Below are 19,572 nucleotides of genomic sequence, written 5' to 3'. Positions count from 1 at the left end.
CAAATCATGTCATTTAGTCAGTCAAAACATTAATGCAACTCTCTGGTCAGAACATAAAATTTTGGCAGCACTGCGCAGTTCATTTGAAAAATTCACCAAATATTCATCCGATGTCCGATGAGGCTGAAATTTTTACACAACTCAGAAGACACATCAAATTTCGTCTAGTTCAAAATTTACATAAAAAGGAGGCCATTTGATGGGTCAAATAGAAAACGAAACTTTCTGGCAGAGAAGACAAGTTTCTGGCAGAATTGCGCAATCGACTTCAAAAATTCATTACAAATTCATCTTTCATCAACAAGGGCCGAAATTTACACACAACACAGAAAAACACATTGAATTTAACTCAGTTAAAATATCGTGTCAAAATTCGATCGTTTGGTTGGTCAAAAGCACGTTGGAATCCACTATCCGACATCACAGATTTCAGGCTTAAGAATTTTGAAAATAGGGTTTCTTCCTCAATCATCCAAACACCATTTTTTTTTCATGCTTATAACACACAATCATGCTTAAAAGTTTTTTATAATCATGTTTGCACATAAACTCACATCGTTCACCAAAGATTCAAATCAAACTTCACATAAACTCATTCACAATCGCATATTCATCAAAATTCTCATGCAAACACAAATTCCCACCGATTAAATTCGCGATCTATGATTTCTACACTCACTATATGCATGAAGGGATCAAGAATAAGGTTTCAATGAAGGAGATGAGAAGAAAATCTTAGTTATACCTTCTTGAATCAAGAAAAACGAACGGTAGAAACAAGCGTTGGCATGATTCGTCGGGAACTCTTGAAAATCCACTCCAATTGGTGGAAGAAACAATGGTGGAAGAAGACTGTAGCGCCCCATTTTTCTAAACCTAATTTGTGAACCCTAAAGTACTTGAATTCAATGCTATTAATATTGCGAAGTCCATGAATTAATTGTTGGTGAATTTATTTGTTGAGTGGAATTGCTGGACTAGAGATTTGTGAAATAAATTACTGTGCGAATCTAAAATAATTCCTTTCTGCGAGGAATAAATATATTGAACTCAATCCGCGTGTTGGATCGGATAAATTGAACAAATAATATAAAAATCCAGTTTGTGATAAATAAATTGTGGACTGCACAATTTAAAATAAAATACAATGGGCTGTGAATTAAACTAAACTAATTAAAATAAAATATCTTTAATTCAAATTTTAATTAAAGATTCTACGCAGATGTTTCCTCCTCCGTGATGGAATTTTTCCTCCTCCGTAAGCTGCAAATAAAACACCAAACAAACCCAGATTTAATCAAAATCACGTTGAAACAAAAAGAAAGAAAATTTGAATCCTACTCTTTCCCCACGTTGGGAAAAGCCGTCCTCCATCTCTTCCACAAATCTCTCCCGTATCTCAACCCCCTTTCCCCTATATTAAATCTCTAATCAGTTATTTCTTCCCTCACCAATCGTTCTCTGCAATCAAATTTTTCTTCTTCAACTTCTATCCAAGGTAAACTATGTTCTATCGTTTGTATCTAAATTTTCTCCTGCTTCATAATCTAACATCAAATTTTTGCTATCGACAGTAATCAAAATTCTCCAGCTTCAAGAACCTGCCTTTCAGCCTTGTGAACTTCACAACCCAAATTCAATTCAAAGAGGTAATTTCCTACCCAAATTTTGAACATAAATTATCGCATTCTGCACCATTTATCACATACTCAGCATCAATCTCCCAAACAAAGAACTAATCAATAGCAATCAAAACCAATCGAACGTTACGAATTGGAAACCCCCTTGCTGCGAATCAAAAACTAAGAACGAAAAGAAACACTTTTTGAATGAGAACTTATCTTTCGGAGATAATCGGGGCTGCGCGGTATTTGTTCGGGTCGTTTCAGGGATGTTCGGAGTTGTTCGGGGTTGCGCGGTATCTGTTCGGGGTAAGTAGGGACTGCCCCGATTAAATGTGGGGATAGCGTTGGTGGCGGCGTGTGCGACGACGGTGTGCGAACAGAAGTTGAACTGCACAGCAGCGGCGCGAATTGCCGCTGGGGCCGACCGATGGCGGCACCCTTCGCGGCGGAGGTTGAACTGCACAGCTGCGACAGCGTCGGGTGCAACGGCTAGAGATGGCTCTGAGCGAACGGCGACGGAGCAGCGGCGCGGTCGGCAGCAGCTCTTCCCGACAGTACAGCGGCGTGCGGAGAGCAGCGACCGACGGCGGAGGTGGAAGGCGTCGCCAGATCGAATTCCTTCAAAGTGTCGAGCGAGAGAGAGAAGAAGGGGGTGAGAGGAGAGAGAGAGTGAGACGAGGAAGATGGGGGGAATAAAATGATTTTGGGCTTTTGTCTCTAGGAAAAAAAAGGGATCTTTGGGCTGTTAAAATATTTTAAGAAGAATTGGGCCGCTGTGTTTTAAAAAAAAAAGATTTAGTTTTGGGCCTTTTTAATTTAAATGGTAGGATTTGGTTAGTTGGGCTCCAATTAATTTTGTTTGGGCTTTTCAATTTAAATGGAGATATAAGGTGAGAAATAATTAAGTTTGAGCCTTTTAAATAAGTCTTTGGGTTATTAATTAAATTAATAGTGGGGATTAAATTATTAATTCTCAGAATAAATCGACTTACGAATAATTTACCCCAAGTTTAAAAATAAATAGTTTTGCGAGGGAAAATATTTCCGTCGATTAATTTATGTGCTTATGTAATGTTGGGATTTTAATTCGATATCAAGAGGGAAATTACGAGTAGCCATCAGAGCGACTACTGGCGTAAGCGGCCGACCGGCGTCGTACGCGACACCTTGGGCGGCCGCCGAATAAACGAAAACTCGAGAAAACGAGATAAAAGACTTTAATTTAGGAACACCTTGGGCGACACCTTGTGCATGCATTTTATTTATTTGATTGGAAAGTATGTTGATATATGTTCTATGTAAATTCTAAAGGTGAGACCTCGCAAGGGAATCGTGATCGCAAGGGAAAGAAAGTGATTTCGGATTAAGCACTTGAGGTGGGCTTCCTTTTTAAATAAGGAGAAATTTAGGAACAATAGTCATGGGATAGATTGTTTTATTTTTTTCCCCTTGTTTTGATACCGTATTGTTTTGCTAGACTATTATTCATTTTATTTCCACGTTTTGGCTCCCTCTTCCTTGGTTGTGATTGATACTAAGACCTCTTGGAGGCAACGTTTTTCTATGGAAACTTCTAATTTTGCTACCTTGTTGGGTCATTGTCTTTTGATATTCTATTGTGCAATCGTTCTTACTATCCTATTGTGTAATCGTCCTTTCTTATTCTGTTGTGCAAACGTCTTTTGTTATCCCATTGTGCGAACATCTTTTGCTAATCCATGATACAATTGTTTCTCTTTATTCTATCGTGCAAATGTCTTTTGCTATCCGGTTGTGCGAACATCTTTTGCTACACAACATGACTATTGATAGATTTGAATAAGTGTGATAATAACCCGTTTGATTGGTAATAAATCAGAATGCCGCCAAGACGTAATGTAAGGAATGGGAACCGGGCGCCTACACCTCAGACGACGGTAGACGAGAGTGTAGCGCAAACATCCCCACAACCACCTTCACCACCTCCTCCGCCTCAAGTAGACCGAGAAATTGTGAAATTGTTCCTGAAACAAAAACCATCTGTCTTCGATGGAATGGGAGAGCTGGAAAACGCTGAAAGTTGGATACGCGCTTTGGAGCGTATTTTCACGATTCTGATGTGCAACGATGCAGAACGAATGGCTTGTGTGACCTAGCAATTAACTGGGTCAGCTGATTTCTGGTGGGATACCAAGATGAAGACCACACCACGAGATCAAGGGGGTAGAATAACTTGGGAGAATTTCAAGGAGGCAATATATAACAAGTACGTGCCGAAGAGCTACCGAAAGGCGAAGGCGGCTGAGTTTTATAACTTAACCCAAGGGCGCATATCAGTGACAGAATATGATCGCACACTCTGCGATATGACCCAGTATGCACCTGAACAAGTTGATACTGATGAGAAACTGGCCGAGAAGTTCCGTGAGGGTCTAGGACATGAGATAAAGATGGCGTTAGCTAGTCGTGGGAGACTTACATATGCAGAATCGTTGGGCATTGCGTTAGATGTTGAGGCAGCTATGCCCAAGGAGAGAGTGACGGAGAACGCTACACTGGCCTTACCTCCACCATATCATTCCCGGGAGAAGAGGAAGAGGGATGGGAACAGGACCCACTATGAAAACAAGAGGTACCAGCCCACCCAAAACCGACCACAGTATGGAGGCAGACAGAATTTCTCTAGCCAGAGGGGTGACTTCCGACCCAGACCACCACAATGCAATGTGTGCTCCAAGTACCATTTCTGAGAATGCAGAATACAAAACACCACCAAGTGCTTCAACTGTGGTGGAAATGGCCACTTCTCTAGAGAGTGTCCGAGCAAGAACGTGGGGATGGGTTCAAGGCAGAACAACCAAGGATTCCATCCGCAATCTAGGGCACCACCGGCGGAACCAAGGATGAATCGTGATCAACCTCCGCGACAACAACAACTTCACCGTCCAAGACTTCCCTCCCAGGCTAGAGCATATGCGCTAAGTTTTAGACAACCCAAGACTGAACAAGAGAGTTACGAGAACGGGAAATTGGCAGGCATGGGCGAACTTCTCGTTACACCTATTGTTGTGTTGTTTGATATCAGAACTATGTGTGGACACATTAAGTTTGCCAGTTACTAAATCTGAACATATGATAATGGTGAGCTCACCAGTGGGAGGGGTAAAAGAGATTTCTCAAATATGCTCGAACGTAGAAATTGTTATGGGGAAACTTAGGCTAGTCGCGCACAACTTACAAGTTATGGCCATGAAAGATGTCGATGTAATCTTGGGAATGGATTGGTTGACTGCGAATTTTGCTACGATTCGATGTAAAGAGAGACAAAATACATTACGAGCCCCTATAAAGGAACCAATCGTGTATCATGGAATCACGATGAATAGAAAAACGTCCATCATCTACGCACTCCAAGCCACAACGATGTTGAGAAAAGGGCGTCCTGCCTATCTAGTCTATCTACAAGGAGATGAGAAGGAAGAAAGAAAAGTGAAGGATGTTGCTGTGGTATGAGAATTTGCAGACGTCTTTCCTGAAGCGTTGCCTGGTCCACCGCCAGATTGACAATTGGAGTTCACAATCAACCTAGAGCCAGGGTCGGCACCGGTGTCCAAGGCCCCATATCGAATGAAGTCTAAAGAGTTGGAAGAACTCAAGATACAACTACAGAAGTGTCACGACCGCCCATACAAGGGGTACCACAAACGCGGCGATCGTGACCGACATGCATGGATTACAATTTAAAAGAACAACTTAATTGAATTAAAGAAAGGAAAACAACCTAACTTAAAGATTTTAAGGTTTTATTTTTTTTTTGAAAGGACATAAGATAAAAAGAATACTTTTAAAAAGGACAACGGAAAAGTTAAACTTAAGAAATACATCAATTAAAAATTTAAGTAAAACAAGCATTAAACTTAAATCTCGAAGAATACCATTTTTAAAATGCAACGTAAAACTTGTTTAAAACTCATCACCACCATACATGTTCAGACACAAAAACATAAAGATTAAGGTCTTAAGACACAATTTAAAACATAGCAGCGGATAAATAAGGTTCAAAGAGAGTCAAGGATCACGCCAATGTATGACGACACAACGTATCCTAGGGTCTTTAGCCAGCTCAACATCCACCGCAACATCTCGCTCAACCTGCAAAATTTTTAAAAGAAATTGCAGGGCTGAGTACTTGTTGTACTCAATGAGCTCATGCCGAAAACATTTATCAAGTTATGTCATCCATACCAGTGATCTCGAGTTTTATACGCAGTAAAGAAAATATCACGAGAACACAAAAATGTTTCATAGACTGGCCAGTCAAATATTCTCCCCACTTTTCACATCAATCCAACAATCACAATCACAGTGCGACGAAAGTGTGGCCACACTATTCACCCACGAGACCGGCCGACTTGCAAGGACGGCTCACGATCCCACCAGTGTACACAGCCCGATAGGGTTTACGGCCCTACTCGGACCCGAATTCGTTTCACAATACAGCCATATAGCCTAACGGAGTAAACTCATACGAACTAGGCATCAGGCACACAATCTCATAACAAAAACAGTCCATGGCATGACATAACAGTTAAACCACCCTTGTATCTCCACATAATATTTTTCGGAAAAATAAAGAGGTTTGAAAAGAAAGCCCACCTCGTTCGCTTAACAATTCACAATCCAACTTATGGCAACTCTCGTTCCTCGAGTTCACGAATACACAACCACCCTTGTCAACGACAACACAAGTCAGCCTTCCACAAAAACCATACTACTATGCATGTCCTATCGTTTCTCTCTCATCGTTTTTCTCAATTAACCCAACCCAAAGTTCGTCACAAAGACGGAAAAACACACCGTAATATATTTCAACTTATCACCCATGATCACATCATTAGGCACGTTCCTTGGACATACATACATCATATAATACTTTTAAACTTGAAAATAAGTGTCATTTTATCAAGGCAGAAAACTGGCAGAACTGCGCGACCGTTTTGTAAAAATCACCATAAATTCACCCGACCTCAAAAGATGCTAAATTTTGGTCACAATACAGAGGACACATTAAAGTTCATCCATGAAAATTTTCATATCGAAATCATGTTGTTTAGTCAGTCACATCACATATTGAACTCTCTGGTCGGAACATATAATTTCTGACAGTATTGCGCAGTTCATTTTAAAAATTCCCCATAAATTCATAAGATTCCCAAAAAGGCTGAAAATTTAACACAACACAGAAGACACTTCATATTTTCATATAGTTCAAGAATCACATCGATCGAAGGTCATTTGGTCAGTCAAACAGAAAACGAAACATTCATGGCGAGAACTCACGTTTCTGGCAGATTTGCGCAGTCAACTTCAAAATTTATTAAAAATTCATTTTTCGATAGAACGGGCTGAAATTCACACGAGACACAGGAGACACCTTGACGTTTACTCAGTAAACATTTCGTAGCCAAATTCGTTCGTTTGATGGGTTGAATACAGATCATAAGTCACTGGTCGAGCATCACAGAATTCTGGTTCAAATTTGGAAATAGGGTTTTTAAAACTTCCACAACACAACCACCGATTTTTCATGCTCGAAAACATATAATCATGCTTACACGTTCCTCATACACATATTTGCATACAAACTCATATTATTCACAAATATTTTGATCCAATACACATGATTCCAATCAACAACGTAAAAATCAAACAAGTTCTTACGAACACACAATTTTCCTCCCGTTAAAACTTGCGATCTATCAAACCTACACTCTCTACGTGCATGTAGGACTCAAGACATGGTTCAAAAGAGGAAAAGTGTGCGAATATACCTTCCTTTGACAAAACGAATCGGTAGAAGCGTAGAATGAAGTGATCCGTCGGAAACTCTTGAAGATACTTTCAATGGTTGCAAGAACAATGGTGGATGGAGGATTTTTGGAGATGGGAGAGTGGGAGAAGATGAAAAAAACGTGTGGGAGAGGGAGAGAATGAAAGTGGCGAAATTTTTGAGTGAATGGGGGCTAGGGTTTTATTATTTGGTATTTATTTGCTAGGTTTAAGTCCATGAATGAATTAAATAAATAAATTGTGAGGAATTAAATATATAGGCCAATGAATAAAAATCCCACAATTATGAAGAGCCAAATTTTTGAAAATTATGGCTGAAAAATTAATAAGGAATTATTTGGTATTTACTTGGAGAGAATTAATTGCACAACTTAGGAAATAAAAATAATGGATACAAGGAAACAAATAAATTAAATCTCTAAGTAGGAAAATTGTGGCGGGGGCCGAAAATTTCAAGGGCTTTGCACAAGGAAATTATTTAAATCCCTAATTAAATAGAATAGGATTTAAATTTGGTAATTTCTTTATGGAATAAGGCTCCCATAAAATAGGTAACAATTATTCAAATTCCCACAAGGAAAATAGTAGTATGGGGCGTGTGACATGGAAGGGAAGTAGTAGAAAAATTATTCACACCCCCAATTAAATAGAATAGGAATTTATTTGAATAATGAGGGATTCCACAAATTAGGAACAAATAAAAATATTCTCCAAATTTTATTGGAGAGGGCCGAAAATTGCTAGGCTCAAATAGTCAAGGAAATATCCCAACTCTCTATTTATTTTGGGTGAAGAAGTAAAATATAACATGATTTAATTGGATTAAATTCAAAAGAAGAGAGTCCATAAAGCACCAATTAAATCGAATGAAAAATAATCCAATCTCCTATTGGAGATTTTCGAAACTCCCAAGGAAAAAGGGATGGAGTTCGAATTTCATGTAGTGTAATTTAGGGTCCATTGGTTTGGATTTAATTTGGAATAAAGTCCCAAAACAATTAATTAAATCCACAAAGAGAAGTACTATTTCAATAATTTCGGAATGACCGGAAGTATCAATTAATTGAATCGAGAAATGATTAATGCATGATCCTATTAATCTTTCCCCCACATTGGAAAACGATAAAAAAACTCGAGCTCATCATTCCACAATTACCACGACAATTTATTTCACGCAAAGCACTTAATCACATTAAATCAAACGTTTCAAAATTCCAAAAAAATTCCAATAACATAATAAAAAGGGTCACAAAAGTTTGGGATGTTACATCCTTCCCCTCTAAACAGAAATTTCGTCCCGAAATTTGATCGTCTCACACAAACAGCTCGGGAAACTTTTCTTTCATCTTATCTTCTAACTCCCACGTAGCTTCCTCGGGACCATGGTGCTTCCACAACACCTTCACGGACGCTATCGTCTTGTTCCGTAGCTCTTGTACCTTCCGATCTAGGATTGCTTCGGGCCTTTCCTCGTAGCTCATGTCGGGGGTTAGGATCACTTCCTCTTGGTGAATCACATGTTTGGGGTCGAACACGTACTTGCGCAACTGCGACACGTGGAACACGTTGTGCACGTTCCCAAAGCTGGGAGGTAACGCCAAACGATATGCCACAGGACCTACTTCATCGATGATCTCGTACGGTCCCACAAAACGCGGTTTCAGCTTGCCCTTCACTCCAAATCTCGCAACTCCTCTCGTCGGGGACACTTTCAAGAACACTTTGTCACCAACGTCGAATTTGATTTTCGTTCGACGCACGTCCGCATACGACTTCTGTCTATCTTGAGCTTCCTTGATCCTTACGCGGATTTGATGCACAATTTCAGTCATCTCCTTTATAGCATCGGGTTCTAACATCTTCCTCTCGCCGACTTCATCCCAATAAAGTGGGGATTGACACTTCCTGTCATACAAAGCTTCGTACGGGGCCATATCGATCGTCGCTTGATAGCTATTGTTGTAGGCGAATTCAACCAACGGTAGAACAGTTTCCCAACTTTCCCCTCGATCTAAGACAACGACTGGCAACATATCCTCAAGCGTTTGAATCGTCCTCTCTGACTGCCCGTCCGATTGCGGGTGATAAGCAGTGCTGAAGTTTAGTTGTGTGCCCAATCCTCGTTGCAAACTCATCCAAAACTTTGATGTGAACTTCGTATCGCGGTCGGACACATTGGTCTTTGGCACTCCATGCAAACGTACAATCTCGCTCACCTAGAGCTTAGCTAACTTGTCCGCGCCATAAGTAATCTTCATCGGTAAGAAGTGCGCGCTTTTAGTAAGTCGATCAATGATCACCCAAAAAGCAGTGTTGCCCTTCTGTGACTTTGGCAAACCCGTCACGAAATCCATGGCTAGATGTTCCCACTTCCATTCAGGAATTTCGAGCGGTTGTAACTTCCCATATGGCCGTTGGTGTAGGGCCTTCACTTGTTGGCATGCTAGACATCGTTCCATATATGACGCTACATCCCCTTTCATCCCATTCCACCAAAACCATTGCTTCAAATCCCGATACATCTTCGTGCTTCCGGGGTGTGCGGTGTAAGGCGTGTCGTGCGCTTCACTCAAAATCTCCTCTTTTAGCACCTCATCGCTTGGCACACACAATCGTCCATCATACGTCAAAGCATTATCCGCCTCCTCACGGTAATGATCAAGCTTCTCGGTCTCACCTTCGCGCGTAATTCCTCCAACTTTCCATCACGTCGCTGGGCTTCTATGAGTTTGGTTCTCAAATCTGGCTCAATCACTAGTGTCGCCACTCTTGCACCTACTGTCTCGGGCGCTTTCACTATTTCCAAACTCATCTTGTCAAACTCGTGAATCAAAGCTTCCTCTTGCGTTAGGAAATAAGCCAGTTGAGGTTGGTTCTTCCTACTCAAGGCATCGGCGACCATGTTCGCCTTGCCCGGATGGTAATTAATACCGCAGTCATAGTCTTTCACGACCTCTAACCAACGTCGTTGTCGCATGTTTAGCTCCTTCTGCTCGAAGAAGTACTTGAGACTCTTGTGATCGGTGTAGATTTCGCATCTCACTCCATAGAGATGATGTCTCCAAATTTTCAGTGCATGCACCACTGCTGCTAACTCCAAATCATGCGTCGGAAAATTCAACTCATTCGGTCTCAGCTGTCGGGAAGCATATGCTATCACCTTCCCATCTTGCATTAACACACATCCTAGTCCTACTTTCGACGCGTTCGTATAGACGACAAAGTCCTTGTCGGGTTCTGGTACCGCTAGGACTGGTGCTGTAGTCAATTTCTCCTTCAATAGTTGTAAACTCGCCTCGCACTCTGGCGTCCAAACCACCTTAATTCCTTTCTTTAGTATTGCGTCATCGGTCTCGCAATCTTAGAGAATCCCTCGATGAATCGTCGATAATATCCCGCCAATCCCAAGAAACTGCGGATTTCACTTGGCGTTTTCGGCGACTTCCAATTCTGTACGGCCTCGACCTTTGCTGGGTCTACTTGAATTCCATTTGCCGTCATAATATGACCCAGAAAGTTCACTCGAGTCAACCAAAACTCACACTTACTAAACTTGGCATAAAGCTTCTCATTTCGCAACGTTTCCAACACTGTTTGTAGATGCCATCCATGCTCCTCCTTGTTCTTCGAGTATACTAAAACATCTTCGATGAAGACTAACAAGAACTTGTCGAGATACTCATGGAAAACTCGGTTCATCAAGTCCATGAAGACGGCCGTGGTGTTGGTCAGCGCAAATGGTATCACGACAAATTCATAATGGCCATAACAAGTGCGAAAATCAGTCTTAGGCACATCCTCTCGTCGGACCTTTAGTTGATGATATCCCGACCTCAGGTCCATTTTCGAGAATACACCCGCTCCTCGGAGTTGGTCAAACAAGTCGTCAATTCTTGGTAGCGGGTACTTAATCTTCAAAGTCCACTTGTTGAGCTCACGATATTCAATGCACACCCTCATCGTGCCATCCTTTTTCTTAACGAACAACACTGGCGCTCCCCACGGTGACACACTAGGCCGAATAAAACCCAAGTCTAACAGTTCTTGCAACTGAATCTTCAACTCTGCCAACTCTTTAGGGGCCATTCGTTATGGTGCCTTCGACACTGGCGCAGATCCGGGTTCTAAGTCGATGGTAAACTCCACTTGTCTGTCAGGCGGTGGTCCTGGTAAGGTTTCAGGGAACACATCGGGAAAGTCTCGCACTACTGCCACGTCTTCCAATTTCAAATCCTTCTTTTCCTCCCCATTCAAGTACACCAGATACGCCGGACGTCCTTTCCTTATCATCGTAGTTGCTTGCAATGCGGAGATTATGGAGGTTCGTCGGTTCATGGAGATCCCATACAAGATAGTCGGCTTTTCGCCCGGGGCTTGAAAAGAAATTTGTCTCTCTTTACAGTGAAAAGTTGCGTGGTTCTCGGTAAGCCAATCCATTTCCAAGATTATGTCTACATTCCCCAAAGGCATGACGTGTAAAAGTCGAGCTACTACTCCTAACTCTCCTAACACAAACTTTAGTCAAACAGTCTTAACTTGGATATGAACCGATTTTTGAATTGTAACAATTGGTTATGATCATCCCCTCGGAGCTTGAAAGAGCATAAGATAGGTCATGAATATGGGATGAAATCTAATTAATGTCAACTCTCATAGTAGGCTACCAAAAGACAATTCAGTTGCTCGACCAAATTTGAAAGGTCCACACATCAATGGATAATGACTTAAAGGGTTGAGGGAAAAGAAATGATCAGTTGCATGAGGATTTAGAAATGTAGGCATTTGTCACAAGGCGGTACTGATCATGGTTCAACGAAAATCATAATATGGATTGATAGAATAACATCAATGGGTTCATAAGTTTGTGAAAGGCAATCAAAGTCAAATGGGCTATTGAAAACAAAAATCAAGTGGATTAAGTTTGTTAAGGCAAGGAACAAAATGTAGGCCTTAACTTCATTTTGTAGAAAGAAAGGTTCTATTACGGAAAGGATACATGAACTGAACCAAAAAGAAATTCACTCTGTAAGAAAGAACTTGACACAGACATGGTGACAAAATAAAAGTTGAACAAAAGTTCCAAGAGAAATATCCCACAGAAAAACATGTCTACGAAACGTGATCGTATTGAAGGACATAACTGCAAGCAATCTTAGGAATGAAGGTCAATAGCAAAGGCTCACAAAGTCAAAATATGATCCGTATAAATAATAGGTCAAAGAAGACTACAATCAATCCAAGTGTCCAAAGTTATGAAGGCAACACCACTTTCCAAGAACTGAAAGTGAGTTATGACTCAATGGAGGAAAAGAAACAATATACATCACTTGCAAGGGGTGAATGAAACAAGCTGTTAAATAGACAATGGCTCACGGCTATTTGAAAGGTCCTGAAAGATAACTTCTTATAATCCAAGTAAGAACTGTTGATTAGAATAGTTTGTTCCAGCTATTAAAGTCGCACCTTCTTGTTCATATTTCGCAAGCCGAAACTGGTAACATCGCTCTAAGAACTGTGGATTCCACGCTGAGATTCTTCGTGTCATTGCCGCTAATAACGATAGTTGGAATCCATATCTTCATAAAATTCTTTGCCTGTCATAATGACTATCCTCGTAGGACATGGTTATCATCCTCGTGCTCCTTAGCAGGGTATGGAGATCATCTCCATCGTGCTTCCACTTACGCAAGATTAAACTATACTAATTTAAATCGCGAATATGATCGCTCGTCGTTGCATGAAAATTTCTCTTAGCATCGGTTCTTCTTGTCTCGCACCTTGACTTAAGCGTTTGCCTAAACTTTCATATTCTCGTACGTTTCATTGCTCGGAAAAGGAGTTGTTAAGTTTTCAACTTTGAGCTACGATTCGCGCGGTCAACTAGGAATTTTATTTTAGGTACCCTAAGTTCACAACACAATTCATCATCTCATAGATCATCGTCTACTTCAATTTACGTCATTCATACCTCAAGGTAAACAAACCACATTTTCACATCCCATAGCAAAACACTTTCGAACTTCACATCATATTCAAAACTTTTGAAACAAAATTTCTTTACACTTTCACACTTTCCAAAATTTTTTTTCCACATCTCACTTTTAAAGTAAAAGTTGACTCAAACTAAATCGTAGTTTCGCATCGACTTTCATCATTCGTATAAAACATTCCATAGAATAACACATCATACCTCGCACCTCATAACATACATAACATCACACTTCCACAGCTCAATTTTCCAAACGAAGTAATTTTTTTTTTTTTTTTGCAAAACTCATTTTTATTTTTTATTTTTTTTGAACAATAAACACAACAATTTCCATTGATCAATTAATTTTCTCAAAAGAAAGAACTAACATATTTACATTTAAAGTTCAAAGATTTTTTTTTTTTCAAAAAGTTCCAACAACTTTCCACAACATAAATATTTTTCCCACTAGAACAACTAGTCATTAATATTGCAAAACTCATAACACATTTGCATTCCAACCAAAACACTCATGCACTTCACATATATGTTTGAGACAACATTTTTAGATTACTCATCTTTTCTCAAAAAAAATTTCAACATTCTCAAAACAACTCATTAATTTCCATCTTTCATGTAAAACACGCCATCTTCCCATAATCACATGCTTACGTCATAACACTTTCACACACATAGCACATACTTAAGTCATCATACCAATCTTGCTCATGTCCCACATAATCATACTATACCAATATCATATTCGCACATACAACACGTGCTTAAATCATCTTCTCAATTCATGCTCATATTGTTTTCACCCATAATACCCGCGTTTAAATCATCATGCTCACATTCAACATATGTATGTCATCATATCATTTATTCTCGAATTTCAACATGAAAATAACCTCACATCATCACGTAATTACATGCTCATGCATTCTTTTGCCCAAAACATCCTCATCATATCGTCGATTTTATACATCGTTCACACATTTCATCAACAACTTAAAACATACCTCACTTTCCTTGGTTGAGCGTGATGCTTTAGATGTTGAGCCTTCGTGACACTTCTAGTCAATGAGGGTTCACTAACTTGGACTTAAAGTGAAAGAAGACTCTCGGACCAGAGCGAAAGAACAAAGCTCTGATACCACTCTGTCACGACCGCCCATACAAGGGGTACCACAAACGCGGCGATCGTGACCGACATGCATGGATTACAATTTAAAAGAACAACTTAATTGAATTAAAGAAAGGAAAACAACCTAACTTAAAGATTTTAAGGTTTTATTTTTTTTTTGAAAGGACATAAGATAAAAAGAATACTTTTAAAAAGGACAACGGAAAAGTTAGACTTAAGAAATACATCGATTAAAAATTTAAGTAAAACAAGCATTAAACTTAAATCTCGAAGAATACCATTTTTAAAATGCAACGTAAAACTTGTTTAAAACTCATCACCACCATACATGTTCAGACACAAAAACATAAAGATTAAGGTCTTAAGACACAATTTAAAACATAGCAGCGGATAAATAAGGTTCAAAGAGAGTCAAGGATCACGCCTATGTATGACGACACAACGTATCCTAGGGTCTTTAGCCAGCTCAACATCCACCGCAACATCTCGCTCAACCTGCAAAATTTTTAAAAGAAATTGCAGAGCTGAGTACTTGTTGTACTCAATGGGCTCATGCCGAAAACATTTATCAAGTTATGTCATCCATACCAGTGATCTCGAGTTTTATACGCAGTAAAGAAAATATCACGAGAACACAAAAATGTTTCATAGACTGGCCAGTCAAATATTCTCCCCACTTTTCACATCAATCCAACAATCACAATCACAGTGCGACGAAAGTGTGGCCACACTATTCACCCACGAGACCGGCCGACTTGCAAGGACGGCTCACGATCCCACCAGTGTACACAGCCCGATAGGGTTTACGGCCCTACTCGGACCCGAATTCATTTCACAATACAGCCATATAGCCTAACGGAGTAAACTCATACGAACTAGGCATCAGGCACACAATCTCATAACAAAAACAGTCCATGGCATGACATAACAGTTAAACCACCCTTGTATCTCCACATAATATTTTTCGGAAAAATAAAGAGGTTTGAAAAGAAAGCCCACCTCGTTCGCTTAACAATTCACAATCCAACTTATGGCAACTCTCGTTCCTCGAGTTCACGAATACACAATCACCCTTGTCAACGACAACACAAGTCAGCCTTCCACAAAAATCATACTACTATGCATGTCCTATCGTTTCTCTCTCATCGTTTTTCTCAATTAACCCAACCCAAAGTTCGTCACAAAGACGGAAAAACACACCGTAATATATTTCAACTTATCACCCATGATCACATCATTAGGCACGTTCCTTGGACATACATACATCATATAATACTTTTAAACTTGAAAATAAGTGTCATTTTATCAAGGCAGAAAACTGGCAGAACTGCGCGACCGTTTTGTAAAAATCACCATAAATTCACCCGACCTCAAAAGATGCTAAATTTTGGTCACAATACAGAGGACACATTAAAGTTCATCCATGAAAATTTTCATATCGAAATCACGTCGTTTAGTCAGTCACATCACATATTGAACTCTCTGGTCGGAACATATAATTTCTGACAGTATTGCGCAGTTCATTTTAAAAATTCCCCATAAATTCATAAGATTCCCAAAAAGGCTGAAAATTTAACACAACACAGAAGACACTTCATATTTTCATATAGTTCAAGAATCACATCGATCGAAGGTCATTTGTTCAGTCAAACAGAAAACGAAACATTCATGGCGAGAACTCACGTTTCTGGCAGATTTGCGCAGTCAACTTCAAAATTTATTAAAAATTCATTTTTCGATAGAACGGGCTGAAATTCACACGAGACACAGGAGACACCTTGACGTTTACTCAGTAAACATTTCGTAGCCAAATTCGTTCGTTTGATGGGTTGAATACAGATCATAAGTCACTGGTCGAGCATCACAGAATTCTGGTTCAAATTTGGAAATAGGGTTTTTAAAACTTCCACAACACAACCACCGATTTTTCATGCTCGAAAACACATAATCATGCTTACACGTTCCTCATACACATATTTGCATACAAACTCATATTATTCACAAATATTTTGATCCAATACACATGATTCCAATCAACAACGTAAAAATCAAACAAGTTCTTACGAACACACAATTTCCCTCCCGTTAAAACTTGCGATCTATCAAACCTACACTCTCTACGTGCATGTAGGACTCAAGACATGGTTCAAAAGAGAAGGAGGAGGAAAAGTGTGCGAATATACCTTCCTTTGACAAAACGAATCGGTAGAAGCGTAGAATGAAGTGATCCGTCGGAAACTCTTGAAGATACTTTCAATGGTTGCAAGAACAATGGTGGATGGAGGATTTTTGGAGATGGGAGAGTGGGAGAAGATGAAAAAAACGCGTGGGGGAGGGAGAGAATGAAAGTGGCGAAATTTTTGAGTGAATGGGGGCTAGGGTTTTATTATTTGGTATTTATTTGCTAGGTTTAAGTCCATTAATGAATTAAATAAATAAATTGTGAGGAATTAAATATATAGGCCAATGAATAAAAATCCCACAATAATGAAGAGCCAAATTTTTGAAAATTATGGCTGAAAAATTAATAAGGAATTATTTGGTATTTACTTGGAGAGAAATAATTCCACAACTTAGGAAATAAAAATAATGGATACAAGGAAACAAATAAATTAAATCTCTAAGTAGGAAAATTGTGGTGGGGGCCGAAAATTTCAAGGGCTTTGCACAAGGAAATTATTTAAATCCCCAATTAAATAGAATAGGATTTAAATTTGGTAATTTCTTTATGGAATAAGGCTCCCATAAAATAGGTAACAATTATTCAAATTCCCACAAGGAAAATAGTAGTATGGGGCGTGTGACATGGAAGGGAAGTAGTAGAAAAATTATTCACACCCCCAATTAAATAGAATAGGAATTTATTTGAATAATGAGGGATTCCACAAATTAGGAACAAATAAAAATATTCTCCAAATTTTATTGGAGAGGGCCGAAAATTGCTAGGCTCAAATAGTCAAGGAAATATCCCAACTCTCTATTTATTTTGGGTGAAGAAGTAAAATATAACATGATTTAATTGGATTAAATTCAAAAGAAGAGAGTCCATAAAGCACCAATTAAATCGAATGAAAAATAATCCAATCTCCTATTGGAGATTTTCGAAACTCCCAAGGAAAAAGGGATGGAGTTCGAATTTCATGTAGTGTAATTTAGGGTCCATTGGTTTGGATTTAATTTGGAATAAAGTCCCAAAACAATTAATTAAATCCACAAAGAGAAGTACTATTTCAATAATTTCGGAATGACTGGAAGTATCAATTAATTGAATCGAGAAATGATTAATGCATGATCCTATTAATCTTTCCCCCACATTGGAAAACGATAAAAAAACTCGAGCTCATCATTCCACAATTACCACGACAATTTATTTCACGAAAAGCACTTAATCACATTAAATCAAACGTTTCAAAATTCCAAAAAAATTCCAATAACATAATAAAAAGGGTCACAAAAGTTTGGGATGTTACAAGAAGCTTATGGACTTAGGTTTCATTAGACCCAGTGTTTCACCGTGGGGCGCGCCTGTGCTTTTTGTGAAGAAGAAGGATAGATCGATGAGAATGTGTATCGATTATAGAGAGTTGAACAAGATGATTCTCAAGAAGAAATATCCACTACCGAGAATATATGACCTATTCGATCAACTTCGAGGAGCTGGTGTGTTCTCAAAGATGGACTTAAGGTCCGGATACCATCAGTTGAGAGTCCGACGAGAAGACATACCGAAGACTGCTTTTCGCACGAGATATGGTCACTATGAGTTTGTGGTAATGCCGTTTGGATTGACAAATGCACCTGCGCTATTCATGGATTTGATGAATCGAGTGTTCCATCCATATTTGGATAAATTCTTTTTGGTGTTCATAGATGATGTACTTGTCTACTCGAAGGACGAGAAGGAACATGAGGAACACCTGCGAATCACATTGGAGACGTTGAGGAGTGAGAAATTGTATGCCAAATTCAGCAAGTGCGAGTTTTGGCTTAAGGAAGTGAACTTCCTTGGTCACGTTGTGTCAGTGGGAATCCGAGTGGACCCCGCCAAGGTTGAGGTGGTACAACAATTGAAAGCACCCTCAACACCAAACGAGACTCAGAGTTTCATAGGCTTGGCAGGATACTACTGAAGGTTTATAGAGGGATTCTCCAAGATAGTGAGACCCATGACCCAACAACTCAAGAAGGGGGTAAAAGTCAAATGGACCCCAGAGTATGAGGCAAGTTTCCAACTGTTGAAGGAAAAGCTAACCAGTGCACCGATTCTAGCTGTGCCAGAGCCTGGAGTGAACTACGTAGTATACACTGACGCTTCGAAGGTGGGACTTGGATGCGTATTGATGCAAAATAACAAGGTGATTGCTTACGCGTCACGATAATTGAGGCCACACGAGTTGAACTACCCAGCCCACGACTTGGAGCTAGCAGCGGTAGTGCACGCCTTAAAGATTTGGAGACATCATCTCTACGGAGTCCGATGTGAGATCTTCACGGATCACAAAAGCCTGAAGTATTTCTTCGAGTAGAAAGATCTGAACATGCGGCAACGAAGATGGCTCGAGTTGGTAAAGGACTACGATTGTGGCATCAATTATCACCCCGGCAAAGCAAATGTAGTGGCAGATGCATTGAGCCGGAAGGACCATTCCCAACTGGCCACTTTTCTCAACAAAGAGGAAAGCCTGATTCGCGAGTTCAGCAAGATGCGTTTGGAAGTGGTGAGGGCACCTGAAATAGTGGATGCGCGAATCGCCACTCTAGCTGTTGAACCTGATCTAAGGTCGAGGATTATTGAAGCACAACGGATGGATGCGAAATTGGAGGAAATTCGTATAGAAGTGCGAACTGGCGAATCTGGGAATTTTAGTGAAGAAGGTGACAATGCCCTTACTTTCGAAGGAAGATTATGCATGCCGGATAACGAGGTGCTCAAAAACGAGGTTATGAGTGAAGCACATGAGACTCCTTACACCGCTCACCCAGGAAGTACGAAAATGTATCAA

The 19,572-nt window shown here is 39.8% G+C and overlaps 1 long non-coding RNA gene across 1 annotated transcript; it reads left to right on the top strand.

Annotated features, from left to right (window-relative positions):
- Positions 1–1,430: 1,430 nt before the first annotated feature.
- On the top strand, positions 1,431–2,971 carry LOC121755494. Its single transcript, XR_006040758.1, has 3 exons — positions 1,431–1,498; positions 1,575–1,649; positions 2,937–2,971. It is a non-coding gene; the product is annotated as an uncharacterized LOC121755494 (long non-coding RNA).
- Positions 2,972–19,572: the final 16,601 nt, after the last annotated feature.

The sequence above is a fragment of the Salvia splendens genome, chromosome 11 (assembly GCF_004379255.2).
Source record: "Salvia splendens isolate huo1 chromosome 11, SspV2, whole genome shotgun sequence".
Lineage (NCBI taxonomy): Eukaryota > Viridiplantae > Streptophyta > Magnoliopsida > Lamiales > Lamiaceae > Salvia > Salvia splendens.
This window is presented reverse-complemented; position numbering and strand designations above follow the sequence as displayed.